The sequence below is a fragment of the Silurus meridionalis genome, chromosome 2, assembly GCF_014805685.1.
Source record: "Silurus meridionalis isolate SWU-2019-XX chromosome 2, ASM1480568v1, whole genome shotgun sequence".
Lineage (NCBI taxonomy): Eukaryota > Metazoa > Chordata > Actinopteri > Siluriformes > Siluridae > Silurus > Silurus meridionalis.
Window position 1 is genome coordinate 27,271,132 of NC_060885.1, and position 14,008 is coordinate 27,285,139.

Below are 14,008 nucleotides of genomic sequence, written 5' to 3' on the forward strand. Positions count from 1 at the left end.
TCAGCGTTTCTTTGCGGAAGACGTGACTCCAGCTACCATAGCGCCATTTTATTTTTGCTTTATTTTTCACCTTCTTGGCATGGAGAGAAAATATAAGATAAGGAAGGGTTTTTAGATCTGATAACTACCTACTGTAGGAGTGAACTCGTATCATGGATGTCCTACAACATAAAATGTAGCTATTAACAGATAAATAGAGTAGTACGGCATTCCAACGTTCTGTTCTAGGAAAATAATAAACGTGGGTGTGGGAATGGTGCTTCCACTTCATCGTACCACTGTGTCACTAATTATTTTCCTGTAACGGCACCACAAAGCTTTTTGTTCCTCCTCATTCAACTTATAATCAGTGTGTTCACTTGTACTGTATGGCAGATAGATGTCACTTGATATAAAAGCAAACACAGCCACCAGATGATTTAATAACATGATCCCATGCCAGAACAGGTAGCTCAATGGTTAAGATGCTGGACTTCTGAGTAGAAGCTGCCACTGCTTGACCCTTAAACAACGCCACTAACCCCTCAATTGTTCAGCTGTAAGTCACTCTATAATAAGGGAGTCTGGCATGCAATGAATGTAAATGAGTCAGCAAGTTTAGGATATTATTTGCTCAAGCTTCTTTGGGATTGTTTAAATTTATTGCGCTTGTAAGAGACTTTTCTGGAAGACACAAGACAAAATAATGACCTCTAAAGACCACAAAATATTGACACAGAGTCGGATCTAGAAAATTATTTATGGGGTGGCCAAATGGTTGCATGAGAAATGTGAGCGGTGGCTACACTAAAGCAAGAATTCTTGCAATGTTCTTGTGGATTTAAGAATGATATATTGATATATACAGCATACACACTGGTGTGCACATTTTTAGATTGGTCTAGATAGATATGGATTTAGATATGGTCTATAAAATTTTATAAATATTGATATTGATTGATTGATATTGACTTATATATAGATACTAACCCTCAATGTATCAAGTACTGATTAACTTGATCAAAAACACAAACAATTAAATCACCATATCGATGGACACCGCCCAATGCGTTGTCGTCATGTGACGTCACTTCAATTCACACAATTCTGACAATCCTGAAGACGCAAGCTACTGAACAACATTCTTTTAAAAAAAGTTAAGCATTAAGAGTTAAGCTATTAGTCATTAATACAAGCGAATATATTGTCAAAATTAACTATAATACTACATTCTACATTTATTACATGTATATTTATACAAATCCTTCGAACCATAAAAAGAGCCGGATCGAGTCATTTGTTTGTGATCAGTGATCAGGCTGGTTGCATTGAATATGTTTGTTTCACTAAAACTAAGCAGTTCATAGAGTCATTTATTCAGATTACGCTTTAATAGAGTACAAGATTTCTTGCCTTTATTTACGGGTATATTGTATTTTTTGAGTCATCACATTGAAGCACCACTGCTGTATATTTTTTATACATTGGGATACCAGTGCTAGGGTGGCAGATGGCCTTCGCCTTGACCCATCAGTGGTATTTCTATGTAAAGTCAGTGCGAATCGAGTTACCACTGGAGTGTTCTGTCCTACTGTTCATTTCCATAATGTATTTAAAGATTGCACAGGAATAAAAAATTTAAAAAAAATTTTAAATGAAAGAACCTTTAATGCCATCACTTTCCAGCTGCAGAAAACAAGCATTTGGAGAGGTTTTTCTTGGCTTTGCTTTTGGGGAAACTTTTACCCAGCCGGTGAATCCGGAGAATGAAGGAAAAGGAAACATGTCGTGTTGCTGAAACCAGACAGAGGACGCTAAGCTCTCGCACCATCTGTCTCAGGTTACGCAAATTTCTCTAATTGGCCTCAATTGAAGGGCAGCCTGTGATTGGGGTTATTTGGGAACAGGGCAAACATCTCAACCTTGTTCGTTATTAACTTATTGATTACAGTAATGCGGGAAATTGCCCATCCAAAAAATGTATGTTCACTTAAACACCTGGCCCGAGTCTCGCTTGCTACTCTGCTGCAGAAAGTGTTGGGAAAAGAGAGACGAGCTCATGCGTGAAATTAAAGGTGACATTAGCAAAGCAAAGAAGGAGGTCATTATTCGGCTTCTGCTAAAATTTTCTGGCACAGTCTATATTTTAGGCCAATTTTTTAAAAAGGTGGTGACTTTCCTTTCGGGGTTACACATGCGTTTGCTAAATAAAAAACTTGCAGCAGTTTGTTTTCTTTTTCTCTCTCGGTTAAAGGTTGTGCGGTTAAAAGGTTGATGAAACATGCTAACATGGTTTACAATTGACAGAAATTTTATGCTAATCTGCAATTATACTGTAATATTGTGGTAGCAAGTTTGAAATGGAGATTCTATAATTGTTAAGGTTTGAATGTAAAATGAAAATGTAAGTGATAACATTTTTAGGTTTTAGTATTGTGCCTCAGTATCCAAAAAAGTGAATAAATTAAAAGGAGTAAAGAATCTGACAAGAGAAATAGTTAAAGATCCACTGCTTCTGTTCAGGTCTTCAGGTATAATTAGTGCTACATGACCAAATCTCTTTGGAATGATTGTACAGACAATAATTCCCTTCATGGAATGAAATAATGAATTCATTTATCACTTACATTGGCTTGTAACACCCCTGAATCACTCTAATATACATACACATGACACTGCATGAAACCCTGGGGGTCCTGGAAAACCCTGTGGGTCCTGTATTGCTATCATCTTCACAACATCTTGGGAAATCCAATTCGTCCATGTCTCTACACAGAGGCCAAACAAGAAGTGCTTCGTCCCTGGCCATCTCCAGACCATATACTGCATCTTGCTCCTGGAAGGTTTCCTCTGGGCACCATTCAACTCTTGCAACCAATCTATAACGCAGCTGTATGTCAGGTACAAACTCCACAATTTCTCCCCGTCTCCTTGTTGTGTTATCTCCATTGGTTTCCTGTAGCTACTGAATCAGGTGTAAAACTACAAAGTCAAACACTGACCAGTGGCCACCTAATTAAAGGAATTTTTCTCACTTTGCTCTGCACCACCATCTCCACTGCTTGATTTGACCCACCATCTTTATCTCTTCTATTTGGTAATGCTTTGACCCAAAGTGACTTACACTTGAGACAGGATACAACTTGAAATCTAAGAGTCTTGATAAAGGGCCACCAGTGGTGTTTGTTGCTGCTAGGATTTAAATTATGTCCTTTCAGATCAGTAGCCCAAGGTATGACTGCTTAAGGAACAGGAAAGTCCTGCATCAAGACTCCTGCATAAAGACTAATGTCCTGAATTGAGGCACTAGAATAAACTATATCTGACTGCCCAAATCTTTAGTCCCTGAACTATAAATTTTGCATAAAATGTGCCTTTGATACAGGCTCTGGATATCAAGGCAAGTTAAGTCAAAAAGGTATTATTGTCATTTCAGACAAATATAACTGACGCAGTACACAGTGAAATGAGACGTTTCTACAGAACCCTGGTGCTACATAAATAACAAAGAGCTACATCACACAACATAGAGCTACATACAGAACACAGAGCTAAGGACCACATAAAGTGCATTGTGTGCAACCTAGTACAAACAGTGCAAGACAAAAGTCAGTGCAAACAGACAATACAAGACAAAACAGATGCAAAAAAAGCCAGCATACCTCCTGTATAATGTGTTATACAGTACAATGCGCAAAAAAAGAAGAAAATAAAATGTAAACAAGAGTGTACTTGTAAAAATATACACAAAATTTTGAGCAAGACAGCAACAACAGCATGTGAACAGTTATAGTATAGGTGGTGCTATAGACATGTATGTTTATGAACTAAAATTAGTATTGAGTGTGTCTCAGAGTTCAAGTGTGTAACAATTCAAGAACACAAAGTTAAGTGTGTGAGAGTTTCAGTTTAGTTCTTGTCTGGTTGTGAGGCCTGAATGCTTCAGTACCTCTTTCCTGATGGCAGGAGGGTGAACAGTGTGTGTGAGGTGTGTGTGGAGTCGTACACAGTGTTGTTGTTTTTGCAGAATAGAGGGGATATTGCCTAAAAACATCTGCTAAATTTTGCCTATTGTAAAGTACATTTTAAACAGTTAAAGGGCTTGGCTTTTTATCAACCAAGTGGCAGGTAAAGGTAACAATTCAAGTCCCCAGAAACTATTAAATCATCATATACCTACCCCAGAAATATTATAAGCCAACAACAATGATCTGAATTGATGTTGGAATTACAGAACTGCTTTATTTACTAGGAAGGTAAAGCTTCTCTGGAGAAACATGGAAGTATAGCTTCAAGATTTGGAATTTGTGTCCACATGGGTCCCTCCAGGTTTTTGCTTTTCCTAACATAAAAAAAACATGCCTGTGGGTGAATTTGTGACATTAAGTTGGCCCTATATGCGCATAATTTTCATGCGCATATAGGGGCATCATGTGCAAAAGTTTCAGTCAGGTTTTACGCCCCATCACAGCACAGAAATTACTCCAGTTAAAATCACTAATGATCTGCTTTTATCTTCAGACCAAGGCCAGACCATCTCTCTGTTAGTTTTACTAGATCTTAGTGCTGCATTCAACATTATAGATCATGATCTTCTCTCAGATCGCTTACAAAATTACATCGGCATTCAGGGACAGGCATAAAGCTGGTTTAAATCCTACCTGTCTGATCGTTACCATTTTGTACACTTAAATGGAGAGCTATCCAGGTTAATGCAAGTGAATTATGGCATGCCACAAGGTTCAGTTTTTGCAGTTTTGCTTTTCACAATATACATGCTTCCCTTAGGAAATATTATTAGAAAGCATGGGATTAGCTTCTACTGTTACACTGATGATACCCAGCTAAATATCTCATCAAGACCAGACGATATAGCTCAATTGACTCTACTATGATAACTGAGTGTGTTAAAGAATTAAAAGACTGAATGACTCATAACTTTGTATTATTAAATTCTGATAAGATGGAGATTTTGCTCATCGGCCCAAAAACCAGTACACAGAAGCTCCAGCATTTCAACCTGCATTTAGATGGATGTTCAACGGTAAAAGACCTGGGATTTAATTTGGACAGCAACTTGTCTTTTAAAAATCATATCAACCATATTACAAAAATAGCCTTCTTTCACCTTAAAAATATTGCTAAGCTAAGAAACATGTTATTTAGATCTGATGCAGAGAAGCTCGTCCATGCGATCATGACCTCTAGAATAGACTACTGTAATGCATTACTAGGTGGATGTCCTGCACAGTGGTGGCAAAAGTACACACATCCTTTACTTAAGTAGAAGTACAGATACTCATGTTTTAAAATAATAGGGTACAAGTTGAAGTATTGATTATACTTTTTTACTTAAGTGAAAGTAAAGAAGTTTTGGCTCTGACATGTACTTAAGTAAAAAGTAGTTATTACTTCTACCTGTTTTAGCTGTTAACTGGACCTCACATCATGATAGATAGATAGATAGATAGATAGATAGATAGATAGATAGATAGATAGATAGATAGATAGATGGATAGATGGATAGATGGATGTGATAGCCTAGTGGATTAATGTCAGGGTCCACATGAGGATGAGTTTGAGAATTTGATTCCTGGTTGAGCTGGTTGCTGTGTTGGTAAATAAAACTTCTTGTCCACTCTGAAAACATTTCAATTCTGTCCTTTCTGTGTTGGATTAATTTCTTGATTTCCTGGTCTTTAATGAAAGATAACTCCACCAAAAAAGACACTTCTGTGGTAGCTCAGTGGGTTAAGGCTTGTGCCTGAACATGGTCCTTAATATAGTCCACGCTGGTGATAAGGTTTCAAAGCCAGTCCTACATGCCTTCTTTCTTACTGTGCTGGCATGAAACAAAGTATGAAATCTCCAAAAAGCACACATGCTTTTCAGCAGTGGTCGCTCAGTGGTTTAGGGCTTGTGCCTCATCTAAACATGCTTCCCAGTCTGATCTCTTCCATGGTTCAGTGGGTTGAGGCTGGCTCCTCGCTGATGGTGAGGCTCAGGGTTTGAATCCTGCTTTCTGCCTGCTAGTTGTGATGTAGGTTTTGTTCCTGCTTCCTAAATCTTTCTTTAGCTTTATATTCTTGTGTTGATGGTTTAAAGGTAGATAGACCTGCTCTAAACAACCTTCCTGGCCTGTCTTTCCTGATGGTTCAGTGGGTTAAATCAGGTTTCTTGCTTTTGGTGGGGTTCAGGGTTCGAATCCTGCTTCCTGCCAGTCACGATCAGGATTCACTTCCTACATCTTTCTTTAGCGATATATTTTTGTTTTTAATGGGTTGGAAAGAAAGATAGACCTGCTCTAAATAAGCTTCCAAGCCTGTCCTCACCAATGGTTCAATGGGTTACGGTTGGTGTCTCGGTGGTGGGGCTCATGGTTCGAATCTTGCTATTTTCCTGCTATTTACAATGGGTTCAACTTGTGCTACTTACATCTGTATTCGCTTCCTACATCTTTCTCTAGCGTTAAATTCTTGTGTTGATGGTTTGAAAAGAAAGATAGACCTGCTCTAATCAAGCTCCCCATCCTGTTTTTTCCTGATGGCTTAGTGGGTTAAGGCTGGTACTTTGCTAATGTTGGCGGTCAGGGTTCAAACCTGGCTTTCTGTCTGCTAGTCATGAGGTAGGTTAAATTCCTAAATCCTTCATCTTCATATTCTTGTTTTGATAGGTAAAAAAGAAAGATAGACCTGCTCTAAACAAGCTTTCCAGCTTGTCCTTCCTGATGGTTCAGTGGGTTGATGCTGGTGCCTCGCTGATGGCGTGAATCAGGGTTCAAATCCTGCGTTGTCCCTGCTAGTCACGATATGGTTTAGCTTCCTAAGTCTGTCTTTAGCATTATATTCTTGTGTTGATGGTTTGAAAGAAAAGATAGACCTGCTCTTACAATTGGCATAGCCTGTTCTTCCTGATGGTTCAGTGGGTTAAGAGTGGTATTTTGCTGTTGGTGGGGTTCAGGGTTCGAATCCTGCTTTCTGTGTTACTTTCTGGTCTGAATTTCTTGCTTTGAAGCATGAAACGAAGGATAAACCCACCAAAAAAAGAAGTTGAGTCATGGGGACTTGATGGCTTTGTGGTAAAAGCCTTGCCTCTGAGCTAAGCGGTTGATGGTTCAAATCTGGCTTGTCCCCACACTGGGTAAGTTGTGTGGAAATTAGTGTGTGGTGAGCAATGGAGTGGGTGACTGTGAACAAAGCCTGTGAAGACCTGCTGGGTTACAGCCTCAGAAAAAAAATATATATAAATAATATTGAAGGTGATAGTTTTGCCTTTAGGTGGGAGGAGGAAATAAATTTCTGCCAGGAGCCTAAATTCATACTTTTTTTTGGACGTTTTTGCTTCATAACCCCCTGTTTTCAGCTTCTCAGATGCCAGGGGGGCAGACGCCTGAATATTGCCCCCCCGGTTCAGGATACACCCTCTGAAACCGTCCACATCTGACCTTCCACGCAGCCATTTCTGACACCTTCCTCACTATGGTCACCGGAACCTTCCACACTCTTAACTTTAAGCCCTGGCCGGGGTTTGAACCGCAACCTCTCAACTCAGAGGCAAAGCTCTTCCAACTGAGCCACAGGATCTCCTGCAAGAACCGGATTTTTAGGACCTTTTTTGGTTCTTTTATTAAACTTTTTAGACAAGTTAAAGGAAGCTAAGGGGTAGGAATTGAACCAAGTGAGTCAAATAGCAGAGGCCGCATTACTAACCACTACAATACCAGAGGGGTGGCAAACAAGGCTTTGCTTATTGGACTCTTGGTTTTTCTATAGTTAAGAGACCACTGTTTTCTCTTAGATCATGATGGTAGAGGGTCAAAACTTCTCCTTCCTGTACATTCTCTTAGTTACTCGAAGTCTATGAGAAGTGACTCAGGTACAAGAACCACATCTCCAACACCTGCACCACTGATATACTATGATTTACCAGCAACCAATTTTAATGACCTTTTTTTGTTCTGTTTTTAAAAACTTCTTATAATGTTCAATATGAAACTAGAGGTAAGAATCGAACCAGGAAAGTCTTTAATCATAGATCACTAATGGCATTACTTTCAAAACTCAAAACTTTGTTAGACATGTAAATAAGCAGGAAAGCAGAGACAAAGACAAAGAGACACAGACACAGCTTTAGAAAGAGTGAGAAACAAACAGAGAGACAGCAAGAGAGAAACATATACAGTGAGACAGAGACATTTACTAAAAGAGACACAGAGACAATTAGATAGAGAAAATAGAGAGACAATGATAGCGAGATATAGCCACTTCCTGTTGGAAGTGTTTATCCCGAGCAAATCTTAATGATCTCATTTACTAAATGAGCAGTAGTGAGTTAAGGGCTTGCTCAGGTGCCCAAAACTGGCAGCTTGGAGGTGTTAAACATGTATCATATTTACAGCATGTGATATGTATGTAAGCATATGTACAGTGATTAAATATAAAGGCTATATCAGTGTAGAGACGTGTGGACATCATTTAGAGCTTTTGCTATATTTCCACACGGACAGTTAATGAGGTGATACCGGAGAAAACGCACCTCTTCAAGTCAAGTCAGGAAGCTTTTATATAGAAAATTATAGACATTTTACAGATTTAAATGATGTATTGTTTTATCTGTACGATCAATAAAGACAGTAATTTAAGTTTGTGTCGCCATTATGAGGGAAAAACCCACAAAACGCCACCCAGAGGGTAAATTGTGTAAAACATGGCAGATTTGGTGTTAGATTTGAGACTCAGAAATAAAACAAAAGTTTACTGATTGAAAATATTTTTATCTGGAGTTAATTTATTTATTTTATATCTAAGTAAAGAAAGGATAAAATTTCGTGCCGTTTAAAATAATTAAAATTTTGACAGCCAAATATATATATATATATATATATATATATATATATATATATATATATATATATATATATATATATATATATATTAATACAAAACTAATTAAAATTATGTTACCTAATGAATGTATCCAGGCTGAAGATCCACATATAGAACACAAGCAGAGAAAAGATGATGATGATCAGGAATGTGTCTGTTCTCAGTCATGTTACATCACTGACTCCTCTGTCTCATCCACATTAACCACAAACTTCTTACTGCCTTCTGTGGTAAGTGAGAGTCCGTACTTTATACACCAGTGGATTAAAAAAAACGCGCAGTAACAGTAAATCGGTTGTTCGGCTGAAATCGGCGCGCAGTGAAAATAAAAAAATTATATTTCACCAAATCAATGGATTAAAACTAAAGTAATAAGTCTGTTTTGAAAAGGTAAGAAGTAAAAAGTACAGATATTTGTGTAAAAATTGAATGATTAAAAGTAAAAGTTGTCTGAAAAATTAATAGTGGAGTAAAGTACTGATACCAGAAAAATCTACTTAAGTACAGTAATGAAGTATTTGTACTCCGTTACTTTCCACCTCTGGTCCTGCATCATTATTAAACAAGAAAATATCACCATATAATCCCAATCTTATCATCCTTACACTGGCTGCCTGTTAAGTTTCGAATCGACTACAAACTACTGCTTCTTACTTACAAAACACTAAGTGGTTTAGCTCTCAATTATCTTTCCAGTCTTCTAACACGCTACAATCCGTCATGCTCCCTGAGATCTCAAAACTCTGGACTTCTAGTAGTTCCTAGAATTGCAAAGTCCACTAAAGGCAGTAGAGCAGGGGTGTCAAACTCAGGCCCGCGGGCCAAATCCCAGAATGCTTTGTTAGTGCTTGGCGCGTCAGTCGAGACCGCTGAAAAACTCTGTCTATTTAGCGCGGAATTTACCTGGAGATTTACCGACTTTGAAGCCCAGAAATGCAGATTTGAACTGCTCAGTAACCCTTTTGTGGTTGACGTGGAAAGCGCATAAACCAACCTCCAAATGGAGCTTACTGAACTCCAGTGTAGAGACATGCTCAAGTCAAAGTATGACCCTGTGTGTGCTGCACACTTTCCATGTTTCCTCCTCGACACACTACCCCAACTCCATGCCCAAGCTGCTCAAACGCTATCTATGTTCGGCAGCACATATCTTTGTGAGCAACTGCTCTCTTTAATGAAGATGAACAAAACACCATTTAGGAGTCTCACTGATGATCACCTACACTCAATCCTTAGGATTTCCTCAGCCCAGAGCCTAAACCCAGACATGATGCACTTGCATCTGAAAAGAGATGCAGGTATTTGTCTTCAACCAATGAATGAATGTTGTCTTTATGCACTTTTCTTACTCCAAGGCATGGACTTTTAATGGTTGAAAGATTGCTTTTTTTAATTGAAGGAAATTCTTATTATTTTTGGTTTTGTTGTTGCCCTGTGAAAAAAGATTTACATTATAAAGGAATTCGAAAGTCTATAGATAGAGAGAGACATAATAAGAAAGAAATACCACTGATTTGTGTTTTATTTTAAATTAAATTTCTCATGTGTTTATAATATTAAACTTTGGTTGTTTCAGATTTAATGTTTATGCAAAACTAAAGTTTGTTTCCATATGAAAAGGTTCAACATTACACATCTACAGAGAATGGAAAACATGCACAATTGCAGCAATTTTTTCAATAAATATTAAGTTTGGCCCGCGTCTTCGTCCCAGTTTTTAATTTTGGCCCACTGTGAATTTGACTTTGACACCCCTGCAGTAGGGCATTCTCAACTCTAAACTTTGGAACAGTCTTCCTGACAGTGTTTGGGGCTTAGACACACTCTCACGGTTTAAGTGCAGATTAAAAACGTATCTTTTTAGCAAAGCCTACACATAACACACATCACATCATAACCTTTTGCTCCAGAACATCTGATCACATGCACATTATCAACATGTGCTGTTAATATCATGAACAGCAGCTATGCTAATTCCTCTCCACTGCTGCTCTTTCTCTACCCATCCCGAGGCATCCTGAGATTGTGGACCTTTAAAGAAGTAGATGCCGAGCCCGCAAACATCCCGAACCATCTAGAGACGTACCAGTGCCAATTAGAGTTTTGACATTGGAAATCTTTGATTGTTTAAAGGCTCTGGCATGGAAAATCTGGTGTTGGATCTATGATGATTGCAAATGTTGAGCTATTTTATGAGTTGCTCAGTAGCTCCTAGTTTTATAACCACAAATGACTGTAAAAGACTGTAGAAAGATCATTACTCATAATCTTACATTCCAGTGCTCATGTTAGTTCTCATTCTCCAGTGTTCTGTATTGTTTAAAGATTTATAAACACACTCTTGATGTCACCCAAATGAGGATGGGTTCCCCTTTTGAGTCTGGTTCCTCTCAAAGTTTCTTCCTCATAACATCTAAGAGAGTTTTTCCTTGCCACAGTCACCATGGCTGCTTATTAGGGATAAATACACATCATTCACCTTAACTGTTAAATTCTGTAAAGCTGCTTTGAGACAATATCTGTTTGAAAAGCGCTATAGAAATAAACTTGACTTGACATAATGCCCCAATGAGTATGATATGGGGTGCCCTGGGTTTCCATGAAATTACAGAGTAAGAACAGGAGCTTTGAGGACGGATTTGGACTGAAGTTAATGTCAACAGTCTGCTACATTGACTCAGGACTACAGATTGCTTCTGATCACTATCACTGTACCCCGCAACATTGTTTATCTGTAATAAATGAACATTCAGTGCAACCCAGATGAGGATGGGTTCCCTCTTGAGTCTGGTTCCACTCAAGGTTTCTTCCTTATGCCATCTCAGGGAGTTTTTCCTTTCCACAGTCGCCACCGGCTCGCTCATCAGGGACAAACTTACACTTATAAAGAACATCTAGTTCTTTTTTATCACCACATTATCTGTGTAAAGCTGCTTTAAGACAATGTTCATTGTTAAAAGCGCTATACAAATAAAAATGAATTGAATTGAATTGAATTGTTCACATTTTGCTTTCCTTATCCTGGGATAAGCCTCAGACCCAATGCATTACTGAACAGGATAAAACAGAAAGCAGAAGATGGATGAGTAAACAATGGAGCAATTGAATGAATAAAGCTCATCTTACAGTACTTGTTTCTTTCACCAACAAGATGTTCTCTGGTGGGTTCTCTGAGTTTATGCCAGCTCTTGAAGACCCCCATTCTTTAAGAGCAACATTTTCTATTCTAATCAGAGGATTTTTTTTGAGCTGGTAGTAAAAGTGAAATTGTGGTCTTTGGCTGTGGATCCGTCAAAACGTGACGTTTTCAAAGGACAACTGGTTGCAAGCTATGACAGTAATGAAGATAAATGTTTTCGTTTGTTGCTCCTAAATCCGTGGTTTTGTTTGGTACGACTCGAGAACGCCCAACTTCTGTACTTTTGCTGGGGTCTTTTTGTGATGTTTCCCCATAAAGGAATTCACTCGCTAGCGAGAGTCAACAGCCAAACAACATCTGTCTTTAAAGCTTGGGAATAATTCACTTTTTTTCCTGCTAAACCATTCTCGTTAAAAGTGTCTTTAATCAGATTTCAGTAAGCGTCTCATTCCTTTCTTTTAAAGAGTCCTACAGACCATTTCAGGCCTCATGCTTTATTCAAATAAAAAACACTGAACAGGCTGAATGAAAGGCCACTAACTCGCTCCTCCACTAGTGTAGCTGTTTGGAACGAGACAAAGACAAAATATTGGATTTTTTTCCCTCTTCTCTTTTATTTATGAGCTCTTCCTGTTGTACCCATGTGTTTTGAGTTGCGCTTGGCAGCCATCTTGTGAATTCCTCCCTGGTAATGGGGATTACAAGGGCATAGCTAATGTAAGCAGTATCACTGTCTGGAAGAGATCGGAGCTTATCATGGATCACTCGGAGACGTCAGATAATAAAACAATGCTTCATCGACTGGTTTCTATTAATACAGTGATTACAAATCCGGGGGTTTTGATTCTCTGCTCACCCTTTCAACAGATCCTCTGAGAAAAAAGCTTTGCTAGCATGTATATGTAGAATGCAACTCGGTTAAATACATATACTCTTTAAATAATTCCATACATAGAAAGGACATTACTTATAATCACACACTCCAGGGTTCATGGTAGTATTGGATTTATTATCACACTCTTGATATTGCCCAATGAGGATGGGTTTCAACTTTTGAGTCTGATTCCTCTCAAGGCTTTTTCCTTATGCCATCTATATATATATATATATATATATATATATATTTGTCACCCCAGGCTTGCTCATAAGGGATAAACATACATAATTTACTTATATTACAAATTTTTGTTCTATAATTTTTATGTTTTGTAAAGGTGCTAATAATAATTAATATTAACTTTTGGCTTAAGGTATATGGTGTTAAGCTGTGACTTAAGTGTGTGGCTTTTCGTGCATGGCTTTAGGTATTATGTTTTTGAAGTATGATTTGGGTGTGTATATTTGGGGGTGTGGCTTTGGGTATATGGTGTTACAGTGTGGATTGAGTTAGCTTTTTTGAAGGTGTGGCTTTGGAGGATTGCTTTGAGTATATGGAATTGAAATGAGATTTTAGAGGTGTTGGTTTAGTGGCCATGGCTCTAGGTATGTAATCTTTTTATTTTTATTTTTTTTTGGGTGGCGCGGTGGCTTTTGATGTGTCTTCGGGGCATTGCACTTAATAACAGGGATTTGTAGCATCACTTTTGAGTATATGATTCTGGTGGCATTTGTATTTTGTGGTTCAATACAAATAGCCATACCAAAACTTTTTGACTTTGGATTTATTTTTTGGCCCAAACGACATGTTTTGAATTATCCATGAGGCAGACTGTCGTACTCAAGACCACAATAGCAGCAGTAGCAGGAATCTGAAACCCGCAAACACGCGAGTCCACGCCAGATTGTCAAACATCTACGTGAACACCATCTGAAGGTTTACCCACACGCTGAGCTGAGCTTGGAACCAGTGTATCAAATTCCTCGAAATCCTAATGATTCAGAAACTCAGTGCTCGACAGCAGCTTCTTAAATATCCTCGTTCTCCATCTTTCTCTCTTTCTCTTACACACACACACACACACACACACGCAGAATACTTTTGTGTTTTGTTTAAGGAATTTAAAGA